This window comes from Equus quagga, chromosome 1 (genome assembly GCF_021613505.1).
Source record: "Equus quagga isolate Etosha38 chromosome 1, UCLA_HA_Equagga_1.0, whole genome shotgun sequence".
NCBI lineage: Eukaryota > Metazoa > Chordata > Mammalia > Perissodactyla > Equidae > Equus > Equus quagga.
The window spans coordinates 75422269-75436344 of record NC_060267.1 but is presented as its reverse complement, the minus strand read 5'-3'; positions in this window follow the sequence as shown (position 1 = coordinate 75436344).

The window sequence follows — 14076 nt, the reverse complement described above, 5'->3', positions numbered from 1 at the left end:
CCTATCTTACAAATATCCTTTAACTACCAACTACTGGCTGATTCTCCCGCATAAAACACCTCCTCTAATCGTACCATCTCTCTCCATTCTTTTGTCTCTAACCTCCCCAAACAAATTCCACTCTTTATGGCAGCAGAGCGATTTAATTATTTTACTTTGTTGCTGTGATTCTTGCTCTTGAGTCCCATTCTTTATCAATCAGTTTATCAAGATATTTTCCTGAACAAAAGACACTACTTTGCCTGAAAAGAATCCTTGTGTAAACAATTAAAATGATTTTCTTCATTACGTAAAGAACTATTTTGGCACTATTGGGTTCCATCAACCAATGATCATCCTTGACAGACTACTGATTCATGGAGATGGACTCTGAAAGAGGGAATGCATGTAGAAAGTTTATCAAAGAGTGTTCTTGGAGGTAGCCCTGTAAGAAAATCAGGAAGGCAAGAATGGGCAGAGGGAGCGGGAAACCCACAATGGGATTGCAGTTAACACCTTAGTTCTGGAGTTGTCCAGCTCTGAACAAGTCTGGTATGGACCTCTGGAGTTGTCCCAAATTGAAGCAAAGCAAAGAGTCCTTTGTATCCTTTTAGTAGCCAGTTGTTAGCTAGGCGATGCTCCCTGCGAAGGGTGCAGAAACTTGAGCAAAGCAGTTCCTTGTTCCAAGTGCAATTACGAGTGAGGGATGCAGCTGTGGGCAGGTGGTGTCTGAAACCCCCAGCAGCTGGGGATTAGATGCATTGGCCTTAAAGAGGGAATCTGAGTGATCTGAGTGAATTCCACAATATCCATAGCAGCTCACCTCTTGTAACTCTCAGATCCATGGGAATGGCTTTCCATAATTCTGGTTGACCTGATTTGTTAGGAAACTTACAAGAGAAGGTTTAGTGGGTTAGACTACAGACCCCACTGCCACAGCTAAATTGAGGCCATAAGGATACTCATCATCATTCCCCCCTCCACCTCCCATTATGTATTTCCCTCACCATGCTGATGGTCTAAGTGGCTTACCTGGTGAAGTGACCCAGATCGTCATCCCTAAGGTGTCTGTGCCTAAATCTGCTATGTCTTTGTCAGGCTATGGCTACTGCACTTGTCCATTGACCGTTAAAACTGGGCGTGGGAATGCCAAGAGGCAATCCATGGATCTCTCGAGCACCACACTTATCCTTTGCTGCCCCATTGAGTAGTTGCAGCCCTGATTATCCCCTGCATTTCCTTTTTTGCCTGCTGTTCTCTTGGCACATGGGGTTGGAAGAGCCTGAGCCACAGCCATAGCTTTAAGTTCAGTGGGATTCTTACTGTGTCCGCTGATGGAAGTGGCCCCTTTTAGAGCTGCAGAGCTAAAGGTGCAGTATGGAAAACATAGATTCCCAAGAGGGTCACTGGGGGTGATGGTAAGTGGGGTCACTCCTACTTCCATCCTTTAGTTTCCAGATCCATGTTTTCTACCTTTTGGGGACAGAGAACAGCACCATGTAATGGTCATTGATTTAGGGTGTCCTGGATGATGGTAGCCCATCCTTATAGGGTGTTAACTCTAAACTGAGACCTTAGCTGGTCTTATAAAGACCATTCTACTGTTCTACCATGTAGGTGACTTCTAGGTGATGAAATATGTGATAGAACTAGAGGATTCCATGATCATGTGCCAACTACCATTTCTCTTTTGCTGTAAAGTGGAACCCTGAGCTTTGGTTCCTTGCTGATACCAAGCACTCTATAAGGTTTCAGATAGTGGTGTTGGCTGAGGCCCTGAATCAGGAAAGATAACCCATATAAAGAATATGTGTTGACCCTGGTCAAGACAATAGCTGCCCCTTCTAGTGTGCAAGGGATCCAATGTAGTCAGGTTGACACCAAGCGATTGGTTAGTTTCCTTAGGGGATGATGCTGTACTAGGGGCTCAGTGTTGGTCCCTGGTGCTAACAGGCTGGCATTTCACCAGAAGCAATAGCTAGATCAGCAGTTGAACTCATGCATAGCCTCCTTCCCACCGTGACTACCCTATTAAAGCACTCGTGCAAACATACAGGTAGCTAATGACAGAGGCTGAATGATGTCCCTTGACTGATTCACTTTGTCTACATTTGTTGTATAGTGCCTCTTCTATAATGAATTAGCTTCTAGTGGGATAATGTACGTGTGAAACAAAGATCTTCACACCTCCTGTAAGTCCACCTACATGCCTCTTCCCCAGACCTGGTTGTCCCTGACCTTCTAATCTGTCTCCTTCCAGGCCCCAAAACTGCCAGCCAGACCACTGGCTACTGCCTATGAATCCATCCATGTATCTTCATGCCTTGGGAAAGTCATATGACAAGGTATACTTCCCAGAAATTTTCCCGTTGAGAGGATTTCCCCACTACTATCTTTCAGTACCACATCTGAGTGTGTTCTGGTGCAGCAGAAGTTGACCCATTTGTAAACCAAGCTCAACTTCTTTTTCCCCCTATCAGCTGTCATAAGAGATCCCTCGTGCAGCTGGTGCTGAGGGAGACGTACATGATGACACAGGATCTGGGCCACCTGTTCATACACCTTAGTTGTGCCCTCTGGCCCTACTTGTGCCCTATCCCAGTGTACCACCTACATCTTAGGATGGGTTGCTGCTGGGCTCACTCGACCTTACAGTTTGGCTGTCTGAAAGAAAATGTTCATGATGGACAGTTCTGGTTGTGTGGTGATCTGATATCCCTTGGTCAGATGCTCCATCTCCTCTAGACTGGACACCAGAAACTGCTTTCTGAATAGTGCATAGGTCTCTGCTGTAGATGGCATAACCTTTCTCCAGTTAGCACAATATCCACTACAGTTCTCCTTCATGGCACTTGGAACTCGGATAGGTAACAGAGGTGTAATTTTATTTCCCTCTCTGGCCTAGGTTACATTTTAAGCCCGGAGGTCAGAAATATTCTCCCCTTTTTTGTCATTGATAGCTATGAAAGATAATTGGTCATTGCATACCTTAATTCACAACCAACTTCATCACCACTCTTATGCCTTTCAAGCTTCCTCTCGCTAGTCTAAATAGCCAAATTTCTTTACCCTCTGGTTAGGAATTTTCACCAAAATGTCTCTGCCCCTGCTATAGGGGCAATTCTGTAAATTCAATTGGGAATTTGTAAATTCTGTAAATTCACATGGGAAAAAGTCTTCCAGGCACAATGGTATAGAGCTTTCTTAAACATTTTGTCCTATGGATCTTATATTAATTTTCCTCCTAGCTAGTAGGATTATTCTGTTTTTTATGCACTCTTTTTCTGAGCCATCACATTTATTCTCATGACTTCTGCTATCAGTATTCCAAGTCTTAAATCAATCACCCTCACCATCCTGGGATCTCAGAGTACAATGGTTATAATTCCTTTATTCATGACCAATCTTTTGTTTTCGATCACAGATCTGATAGGGTGAGTAGTATATTATTTAATTTTGCACACTTTTCATTATTCATGAGGCTGGACACTTGTTTCACACTCTTACCATGGAAATGATTTCTCCCTGTTTGAATTGCCTCTTCTTGTTGTGTGCCCACTGTAGTGGATGCTGTGATACTCTCTCCAGCTCTCCCTTTCAGGACTGAGGCATTCATCCCCTCAGACACTGAGGGTTGATGGCTGATAGTTCTCAGCTGAGTCCCTCTCTGGGACCTGGTTTCGGCTGAAGGAGCTGCCTGACCCAAAGGCACACCCCCTTCTCCAGGGCAGCCTGAATCCGATGGCTGAGCAGCGTTGTAGGAAGGGAAGAATAAAGGCTTGGCCCCCTTGCCTCAAGGTGAAACATCCCAGCTCCCCATAAAATCAGTTGAGGCCTCTATTACAACTGCATCACGTTTCAACTCCACCCTCTGACTGAACCCCCTTCCCTCACTCCCCCATGGGTGTTGATCCCCAAAGCACTCCACAATATACCTCCGGCGCATAAATCTCGGCCTCAGAGTCTGCTTCTTGGGGGACCCAATCTAAGCACTCATTTTTAAAAGCTCAGAATGTTTGTCTTATTCTTAACAATTAAAAATAAAGCTTAAAAAAAAAAAACACTGCATTAGCCCTAAATGTTACGTAGGTTAAATTTTTTTCTCGGTTCATTCTTATCTTTTCAGAACAAGTTAAGGAAAGCTATTTTGACACCTTAGGTGAGAAAGAAGAATAAAGAAGATACACCACTGCGAGGTAGGAAGGGGGTTAAGGAGTAGTAGCTCCTGTGTTCACATAGGGTGACTTAGGGGAAGAGATGAATAACCAGACTCACCCTCCCTAATCCTGGTCTTCTTCTCAGCTTTGCTCCTGAGCTGGAAGATTTATGTAAAAGACCTTAATAAACGTAGTCAGTTCTAACCAGATGATTTAAGACTGTTATACACTGGGTGAGTGGCTGTGGAGAAGGTGCTGATGGGAAAGCCCCACAATGCACTTGTAACAAACATTGTGCAAGATGTGAATGAAAAACTTGTACTCAGTTTACACTGCATGTCCTTTCTCGGAGCTTTAGATATGTCTCATTCTGAGCAACTCCTATGGAGGGAGTGGTAAAAATGACCCCCCCCCCCCCAAAAAATGTGACTATGCAGATTTTAGTCTGTTGATATGCATCCTGAACCTTCTTTCAGTCTCAACTGCCTCTCAGTCCCCAACCTACAGGCCCTAGAGTCCTGTTCTTTAACCTGCAGGCCTCCTAAACTCCTGAGACCCACTTGTGCTCCCCTTCCAATCCCAGATTCAACATCTCTGTCACCACTACACACACACACATTTGCATATACACACCTTCACTATTCTTTCCCTGGCCTCAACAGTGGCATTGTAGGTACCCTATCTTGCCAGCTGTCCCCTGTCTTAACAGAAATGACTGCTTCTCTCTTATCCTTTATAATGGGACTCTCCTCACTCTCCTTCCCCATCTTCTGAGCCAAGACTTCATGTCTGATATGGAAGAATTGTTGGCCCAAATTTGGGCCATTAGCAAACACCTGAACTGGAGGCTCCAATGTCTGATCTCTTCTCTCAACACACAGTGGGTACTCCAGTGTCCCCGTCCTCACAGGTGGTAAGATGGTGAGAGATTGAGCCCTACCCTCCTATCTCTAAAGAAAAACTGAGGCCTTCACTAAGAAGCGCTGAGGTCCAAAGATACCAAAACAGAGTGGCATAAGCCTAGGGTTTTGGAAAAAGAGGGCTGTGAGCTAATATGGGATTAGGAGAGAATTCCCACATTGAGGGAAGTGAGCCAGTAGACAGGAACTTCTCCCACATTAGGAGAGACTGAATGATTGTCCTCTGGACCCAAACCCTATAAAAACCTGGTCTTGCTGGCCTCCTACACGACAGAGGGACAAAGTCAAGAACCTCTGATTTCAGAAATCAATTAGAGCAGGTCTCATTTTCTTGGTGAAAAGTGATAAACCTGAGAAAACTTACCTCATATAATATTTTCCCAAAACATGTTCAGTGGAAAAGTATTTGTCTCTGATTTAAAAGCTCAAAATTGTCCAGAAAACAAAATGTTCTCCCCTAGGGCACCTTCTTGCTACACAATATCTCATTTACATCCGGCCCATCTTGTCTTCTTCCCCGCAGCCTTCTTCAGTTCAAAGAGAGACCCACCCCTCCATCCCTTCCTCTTTACTGTAGGATCTTGATCCATTTCTTGTTTCCTCTCCATCCTAATTCTTCAACCAGTTCCTTTCTACTGGTTCTTTTCCTTTAGCCTAAACCCCTTTCTAATAACCACACCTGAAGGCCTGGGATGCTAAGCAGCACGATTCCACTAGGCACCATAAACATCATAGTCTATGTGAATGGTGCCCCTTGGAGTTGAGCAGTGCACATAATAAAATGAAAGACCAAAGATGAATGGGAAAAAGGAGCATTTCCTCTGCTCACTAAGTGGCACTCTGGCAGTTTTCAACTACACGATGTGCAAGTGGTTGAGAGGTTGGCCACAGCAATTCAGTGAGCTTGCTACCATTTTCTTAACCAAGTAAACCTTTATTACAAGGGTCCTGGGATTATAGACTCAGATTCTAAAAGAAGCTTTGAGTTTGTGTAACCTCAGCTTAAAACTTCTCCAGTGGAAGAAGTACAATTCCCACTTAAACAACTCAGTCAGCTCTTTAGTCATCTGTTCATGAATTCAATCAGGAAGCATTTATTGAGCACTTCCTATGTATCAGGCACTGTGCTCCATGCTGAGGATTCAGGTGAGGATAAAAAGAAAAGAACAAGATTCCTACACTCATGGACCTTTTTGGCATTAATCAAAAATTCATACAAATACCATTAAACTGTAACAGTGGAAAGAACTGCAAAGGAAAGGTACATGATGCCATGAGAACATCTAATAGACCAAGACAGGAAGTTCAAGGAAGGCTTCTTTGAGAACAGGATGGTTAACATCTGAAGGGAGAGTAGGCATTGATTAGAAAAAATGGAAGTGAAAGGTCAGGAGCAGAGATAAATGCATGTTCTAGGCCTGTGGGGAGCTTGAAGAAGTGAATGATGAAAACTAGAGTGACCAGAACACTGTGAGTAAGTGGGAGTGTCGAGTGAGATGGGGCTGGAGAGATAGGGAAGGCCAGAACTGGTAAGCCTTACAGGCCATAATACAGGTTTTGGTCTTTGTTCCAAGAATAACTGGAAGTCATTTAAGGGTTATAAGCAGGGAAAAGACTTGATCATATCTGTGTTTTAAAAGAATCACTTTGGCTGCAATGTGGCTAACATATTGGAGGGGCCTTAGAGACGTGGGAAACAAATTAGGAGATTATTGTAGTAGAGCAAGAGAGCGAAGCTGGTGGCTTGTACTGAGGTTGGTTTGGAAAGCTCTGACTATTAAAAGTTCCTTCCTTATAGCAAAGCAAAACTTACATCCAGTGGCCCCAGCTCTTTCTTCTGGGACCACGAAGAACAAGTCAACTCCACGTCAACATGGCAGTCCTTTAAGTAGATTAAGGAATGCATTCCACTGCCACTTCTTCACTCTACTTCATCTTGCCCTCGTTGCTTAGTCCTCTTTTCTTCATGTTTAAAAAGTATAACTCTGGAGTTGGCCCCATGGTGTAGTGGTTGAGTTTGGCATGCTCCACTTCGAGGGCCCAAGTTCACAGGTTCGAATCCTGGGTGTGGACTGACACCACTTGTCAGCCATGCTGTGGCAGCAACCCACATAAAAAAAGAGGAAGATTGGCACAGATGTTAGCTCAGGGTGAATCTTCCTCAGCAAAAAAAAAAGAAAGAAAGAAAAGAAAAAGCACGATTCTTTTAATAGGCCCTCAAATGGCCTGAATATTAATCCCCTTCTCCATCCTCACTGCCCCTCTCAGAAAAGCCTCAGTTGGCCAATAAAGACTAAATCTTTCAATGAGTCAGAGCTTCCAGAGACTAAGAGGAACACAAAAATAGGATTGAGATGTTAAGCCCTGATTACAGTATGAAAAGAAACAAGGAAGAGTTGACTCTACAACCTGACAACTAGAAGATTATCAATTAACCTCTGACTTCTCCATCAGGCTAATAATAATAGAAATCAACATGTATTGAGACTATTTTATTTTATTTTCTATTTTATTTTAAAGATTTTATTTTTCCTTTTCTCCCCAAAGCCCCCTAGTACATAGTTGTATATATATATTTTTTAGTTGTGGGTCCTTCTAGTTGTGGCATGTGGGACACTGCCTCAGCATGGCTTAATGAGCGGTGCCATGTCCGCACCCAGGATTCAAACTGGCTAAAACCTGGGCCGCTGAAGCAGAGCGCGTGAACTTAACTACCCAGCCACAGGGCTGGCCCTGAGACTATTTTAAACATATTGCACACATTAATTCATTTGGGCCTCACAGCAACCCTTGAGGTAGGTCCTAATATTATTCCCATTTTACAGATGAGAAAAATAAGGTCTGAGAGACTAAGGTCACACAGCCAGTAAGCATCAGAGCCAGGACTCAGGTGCAGTCTGATTTCAGGGCCTGTGCTCTTAGTCACTACGCTACACTGCCCTCAAGAGCAAGGAAAAAGTACATTCAAACTTCTAAGGGAAAAATAAACACAATGAAAAGGAACTAAAGCCCCAAATTAGAGAAGAAAAGAACTGGAGAATTTCTAACTACTTGATTTAATTTTCGTCTGAAGCCCAGATGAAAAATAGTTTAAGACGCTGAAAGAACAATCATCTATGAACCCAAAATAACAGTTGGCCGTCTTTAAGAACTATTGGAAGATGACCAGAGACACTCAACAGATTAAAAGGACAAATGTTCAAAACAGAAGAAGAGTCGATTTTAGGCAATTGGTGTTCTTCATATCTCTCTCCGTCTTACCTCACTTCTGTATTAGTATCTTTTATTGCTGATCAGGATGTACCAAACGGCTTTAGAAAAGACTTTGAAATTCTGGCTCTTTTAACTAATCATCCATTCATTCACTCACAAATCTTTATTGAATACCTGCTACTTGCCACACAGACTGGTAGGTGCTGGAGAGTCAAAACAGACAGAGTTCCTACCCTCATGGAAATTTCTGGTGAGGAAGATCATTGCTGATATAATAAGCACATAAATGTAGGCATAATTATAAACTAAATCATGTGCTACGATTATTTAAGAAATTGCTTCCAGAGCAGTTTCTAACTGTTTAGTGAAAAGCAAGAATGTAAGTGATTGTTCTATTACCTATTTTTAACAAAATTTACACAATGGAAAAATATATTTCAAACCTTTTAGGGGCTGGCCCCCTGGCCGAGTGGTTAAGTCTGTGCACTCCGCTGCAGGCGGCCCAGTGTTTCATTGGTTTGAATCCTGGGCACGGACATGGCACTGCTCATCAAACCACGCTGAGGCAGCGTCCCACATGCTACAACTAGAAGGACCCACAACGAAGAATATACAACTATGTACTGGGGGGCTTTGGGGAGAAAAAGGAAAAAATAAAATCTTTAAAAAAAAAAACCTTTTAATGACTTAAAAGTTTGATCATAGCCTTACGGTAAGAATAGGTCTAAAATTAGACAATAAAAAAAGATTGTAAAATTATATTACATAAATAACTGAAATACCATTAAAAATATTAATAAAAATGAAATTGAAGAATCTGTTTTAAGCCAATTTTTTAAAATTTATTGAGATATAATTCATATACCATAAAATTCATCCCTTTCAAGTGTACAGTTCAGTGGATGTTAGTATATTCACGAGGTTGCACAACTATCATCAGTGTCTAATTCCAGAACATTATCACCCCAAAAAGAAACCCCATACCCATTAGCTGTCACTCTCTGTATTTCCCCTCCCTGCCGTCCTTGACAACCATAAATCTGTTTTCTATCCCTATGGATCTGCCTAATCTGGACATTTCATATAAATGCAATAATAGAATAGGGGGCCTTTTGTGTCTGACTTTTTTCACTTAGAGTGTTTTCAAGGTTCATCTATGTTGTAGCATATATCAGCACTTCATCTCTTTTAACGGTGGAAAAATATTTCATTGTACAGATATGCCACATTTTGTTTATCCATTCGTCAGTTGATGGACATTTGAGTTGTCTCCACTTTTTAACTATAATGAATAATGTTGCTATGAACATTCATGTTCAAGTTTTTTGTAGACGTATTTTTTCAATTTTGGGGGGTATATACCCAAGAGTAGATTTGCTGGATCATATGATAACTCTATGTTTAACCTTTTGGGGAGTGGTAGAATGTTTTCCAAAGTGGCCGCACCATTTTACAGTCTGCCAGCAGTGTACAGGGCAGCACTTGCTATTGTCCTTCTTTTGATTATAGCCATACGGGTGAGTATGAAGTGGTATCTCATTGCGGTTTTGATTTGCATTTCCCTGGTGGCTAATGATGTTGAGCATCCTTTCCTGTGCTTATTGGTCATTTGTATGTGTTGTGTGGAGAAATATCTGTTCATATCCTTTGCCCATTTTTTGTTGGTGGGATGCTGATTCTTTTTAATTTTGAGGTATTATCAGATGCAGTAAATAAAATCAAGGTTAAATATTTTACAGAATTTCTTTTAGGTAAGTTTTACATAAATCAATATGGTAATTATAACTTGTCAAATCATATAACATCTTTATTCAAATTATAGTCAAGTCTCATCTTATTAAATGCTTTCTTTTCTACTTCCATTAACAAAAAATAAAATTACGTGCTAGTTAGCAGACCAATCAGATTTTAGCAATATATTCTTTTCTGTTTCACTAAGTATATAGGAAAAGTTTGATCATGAACTCTGACGAAATTAATGTATCCATTTCTGATTTTTACATATATTCTTAACCGTCCTCAAAGCCCAACACCAGAATTTGATAGATGTAAACATATACATTTGCTGAAGGCATACTATATCATTTTTCTCATTTCATAAACTTATAATGGAAACAATATTTTACTGCATAGTTATGAAAAAATTAACTATTTACATGTCATTTGACTTTATCACTTTAATAATCTACCTTGTAAGATGTGTTCTAAAATGCATTTCTCAATGGTTTTTGTTAATATTCCTCAAAGTATCAAAATCTATAAAATATACATTGATATATTAATTTGAATTGAAAGAATGAAGTCAGACGTGCTATTGGTTTGATTTTGCTGACTCAGTTGACAGTGAGGACTACCTTTGCTAATTATGTTAACATAGCCAATATTTCCTATAAATTGAATTAATTAATCTGCAACCTCAAGTTTTGACACCAGCCAAAGTTGACTGTAAGTGAAATCCTAACCCAAATTGTTGTACTTCTGTTGTTTGTTTACTTTTGTGAGGAAGATTGGCCCTGAGCTAACATCTGTTGCCAATCTTCCTCTTTTTGCTTGAGGAACACTGTCGCTGAGCTGACATCTGTGCCAGTCTTCCTCTATTTTTTGTATCTGGGACACCGCCACAGCATGTCATGATGAGTGTCTGCGCCCAAGATCCACACCTGAGAACCCCAGGCTGCCAAATTGGAGTGTGTGAACTTAACCACTACACCACCAGGCTGGCCCTGTTGGGATTTTTTTTTAATTGAGATCATAATAGTTTATAACATTGTGAAATTTCCGTTGTACATTATTATTTGTCAGTCACCAAATAAATGTGTCCCTTTATTTAACCCTTATGCCTGCCCCCCAATCCCTTTCCCCTCTGGTAACCACTAATCAGTTCTCTTAGTCTCTGTGTATATCTTCCACGTACGAGTGAAATCATGCGGTATTTATCTTTCTCTGTCTGGCTTATTTTGGTTAATGTCATACCCTCAAAGTCCATCCATGTTGTTGCAAATGTCACAATTTTGTCTTTTTTATGGCTGCGTGGTATTCCATTGTATACATATACCACATCTTCTTTATCCATTCATCAGTCAATGAGCACTTGAGTTGCTCCTACTTCTTGGCTATTGTGAATAATGTTGCAATGAACATAAGGGTGCATAAGTCTCTTTGAATTGTTGGTTTCAAGTTCTTTGGATAAATACCCAGTAGTGGGATACCTGGATCATACAGTGTTTCTACTTTTAGTTTTTTGAGAAATCTCCATACTGTTTTCCATAGTGGCTGCACCAGTTTGCATTCCCACCAGCAGTCTATGAGGGTTCACTTTTCTCCACATCCTCTCCAATATTTGCTAATTTTTGTCTTGGTGATTATAGCCATTCTACAGGTATAAGGTGATATCTTAGTGTAGTTTTGGTTCACGTTTCCAAGATGATTAGCGACATTGAGCATCTTTTTGTGTGCCTATTGGTCATCTATATATCTTCTTTGGAAAAGTATCTGTTCATATCCTCTGCCCATTTTTTGATCAGTTGTTTTGTTGTTGTTGTTGAGTTGTCTGAGTTCTTTAAGCATTTTGGAGATTGACCCCTTGTTGGATATATGATTTGCAAATATTTTCTCCCAGTTGTTGGGTTGTCTTTTCATTTTGTTCCTGATTTCCTTTGCCTTGCAGAAGCTAACTTTAGTCTGATGAAGTCCCACTTGTTTATTTTTCATTTCCCTGGCCCATGTAGACATGGTATTTGAAAAGATCCTTCGAAGATTGATGTCAAAGAGTGTACTGCCTATATTTTCTTCTAGGAGTTTTATGGTTTCACGTCTTACCCTCCAAGTCTTTAATCCATTTTGAGTTGATCTTTATATATGGCAAAAGATAGTGGTCTATCTTCATTCTTTTGCATGTGGCTGTCCAGTTTTCCCAACACCATTTGTCGAAGAGACTTTCCTTTCTCCATTGTATGTTCTTAGCCCTTCGTCGAAGATTAGCTGTCCATAGATGCATGGTTTTATTTCTTGGTTTTCAATTCTGTTCCATTGATCTGTGCACCTGTTTTTGTACCAGTACCATGCTGTTTTGATTACTGTAGCTTTGTAGACTATTTTGAAGGCCGGGATTGTGAAGCCTCCAGCTTTGTTCTTTTTTCTCAGGATTGCTTTAGCTATTTGCGGTCTTTTGTCGTCCCATATGATTTTTGGATTCTTTGTTCTGTTTCCATGGAGAATGTTATTGGGATTCTGATTAGGATTGCATTGAATATGTAGATTGCTTTAGGTAGTGTGGACATTTTAACTATGTTTATTCTTCCAATCCATATGCATGAAATATCTTTCCATTTCTTTATGTCATCATTGATTTCTTTCAATAATGTCCTATAGTTTTCATTGTATAGGTCTTTCACCTCCTTGGTTAAATTTATTCCTAGATATTTTATTTTTTTATTGCAATTGTAAATGGAATTGTAGTCTTGTGTTCTCTTTATGTTAGTTTGTTATTAGAGTATAGAAATGCAACTGAGTTTGTAAGTTGATTTTGTATCCTGCAACTTTGCTGTAGTTCTTGATTATTTCTAATAGTTTTCTGATGGATTCTTTATGGTTTTCTATGTATAAAATCCTGTCACCTGAAAACAGCGAGAGTTTCATGTCTTCTTTGCCTATTTGGACTCCTTTTATTTCTTTTTCTTGCCTAATTGCTCTTACCAAAACCTCCACTACTGTGTTGAATAAGAGTTGTGAGAATGGTCACCCTTGTCTTGTTTCTGTTCTCACAGGGATGGCTTTCAGTTTTTCCCTGTTGAGTATGATGTTGGCTGGGGGGTTCTCATATATGGCCTTTATTATGTTGAGGCACTTTCCTTCTATTTCCATCTTATTGAGAGTTTTTATCATAAATGGATGTTGGATCTTGTCAAATGCCTTCTCTGCATCTATTGAGGTGATCATTCTGTTGTTATTCCTCATTGTGTTAATGTGGTCTATCACATTGATTGATTTGCAGATGTTGAACCATCCCTGCATCCCTGGTGTAAATCCCACTTGATCATGGTGTATGATGCTTTTAACGTATTGCTGTATTTTGTTTGCCAATATTTTATCGAGGATTTTTGCATCTATGTTCATCAGCAATATTGGTCTGTAATTTTTCTTCTTTGTGTTGTCCCTCTCTGGCTTTGGGATCAGGGTGATGTTGGCCTCATGGAACCAGTTAGAAAGTGTTCCATCTTCCTCAATTTTTTGGAATAGTTTGAGAAGGATAGGTATTAAATCTTCTTTGAATGTTTGGTAGAATTCTCCAGAGAAGCCATCTGGTCCTGGACTTTTATTCTGGGGGAGGTTTTTGATGACTGTTTCAATCTCTTTACTTGTAATTGGTCTATTCAGATTCTCTATTTCTTCTTGATTCTGTTTGGGGAGGTTGTATGAGTCTAATTTATCCATTTCTTCTAGATTGTCCAATTTATTGGCATATAGTTTTTCACGGTATTCTCTTAGAATCCTTCATATTTCTGTGGTATCGTTGTAATTGCTCCTCTTTCATTTCTAATTTTATTTGTTTGAGTTTTCTCTCTTTTTTGTTAGTGAGTCTGGCTCAGGGTTTGTCAAATTTATCTTCCCAAAGAACCAGCTCTTTGTTTCATTGATCCTTTCTACTGTCTTTTTTGTTTCAATTTCATTTATTTCTGCTCTAATTTTTATTATTTCCCTCCTTCTGCTGACTTTGGGCTTTGTTTGTTCTTCTTTTTCTAATTCTGTTAGGTATAGTTTAAGATTGCTTATTTGAGATTTTTCTTGTTTGTTAAGGTGGGCCTGTA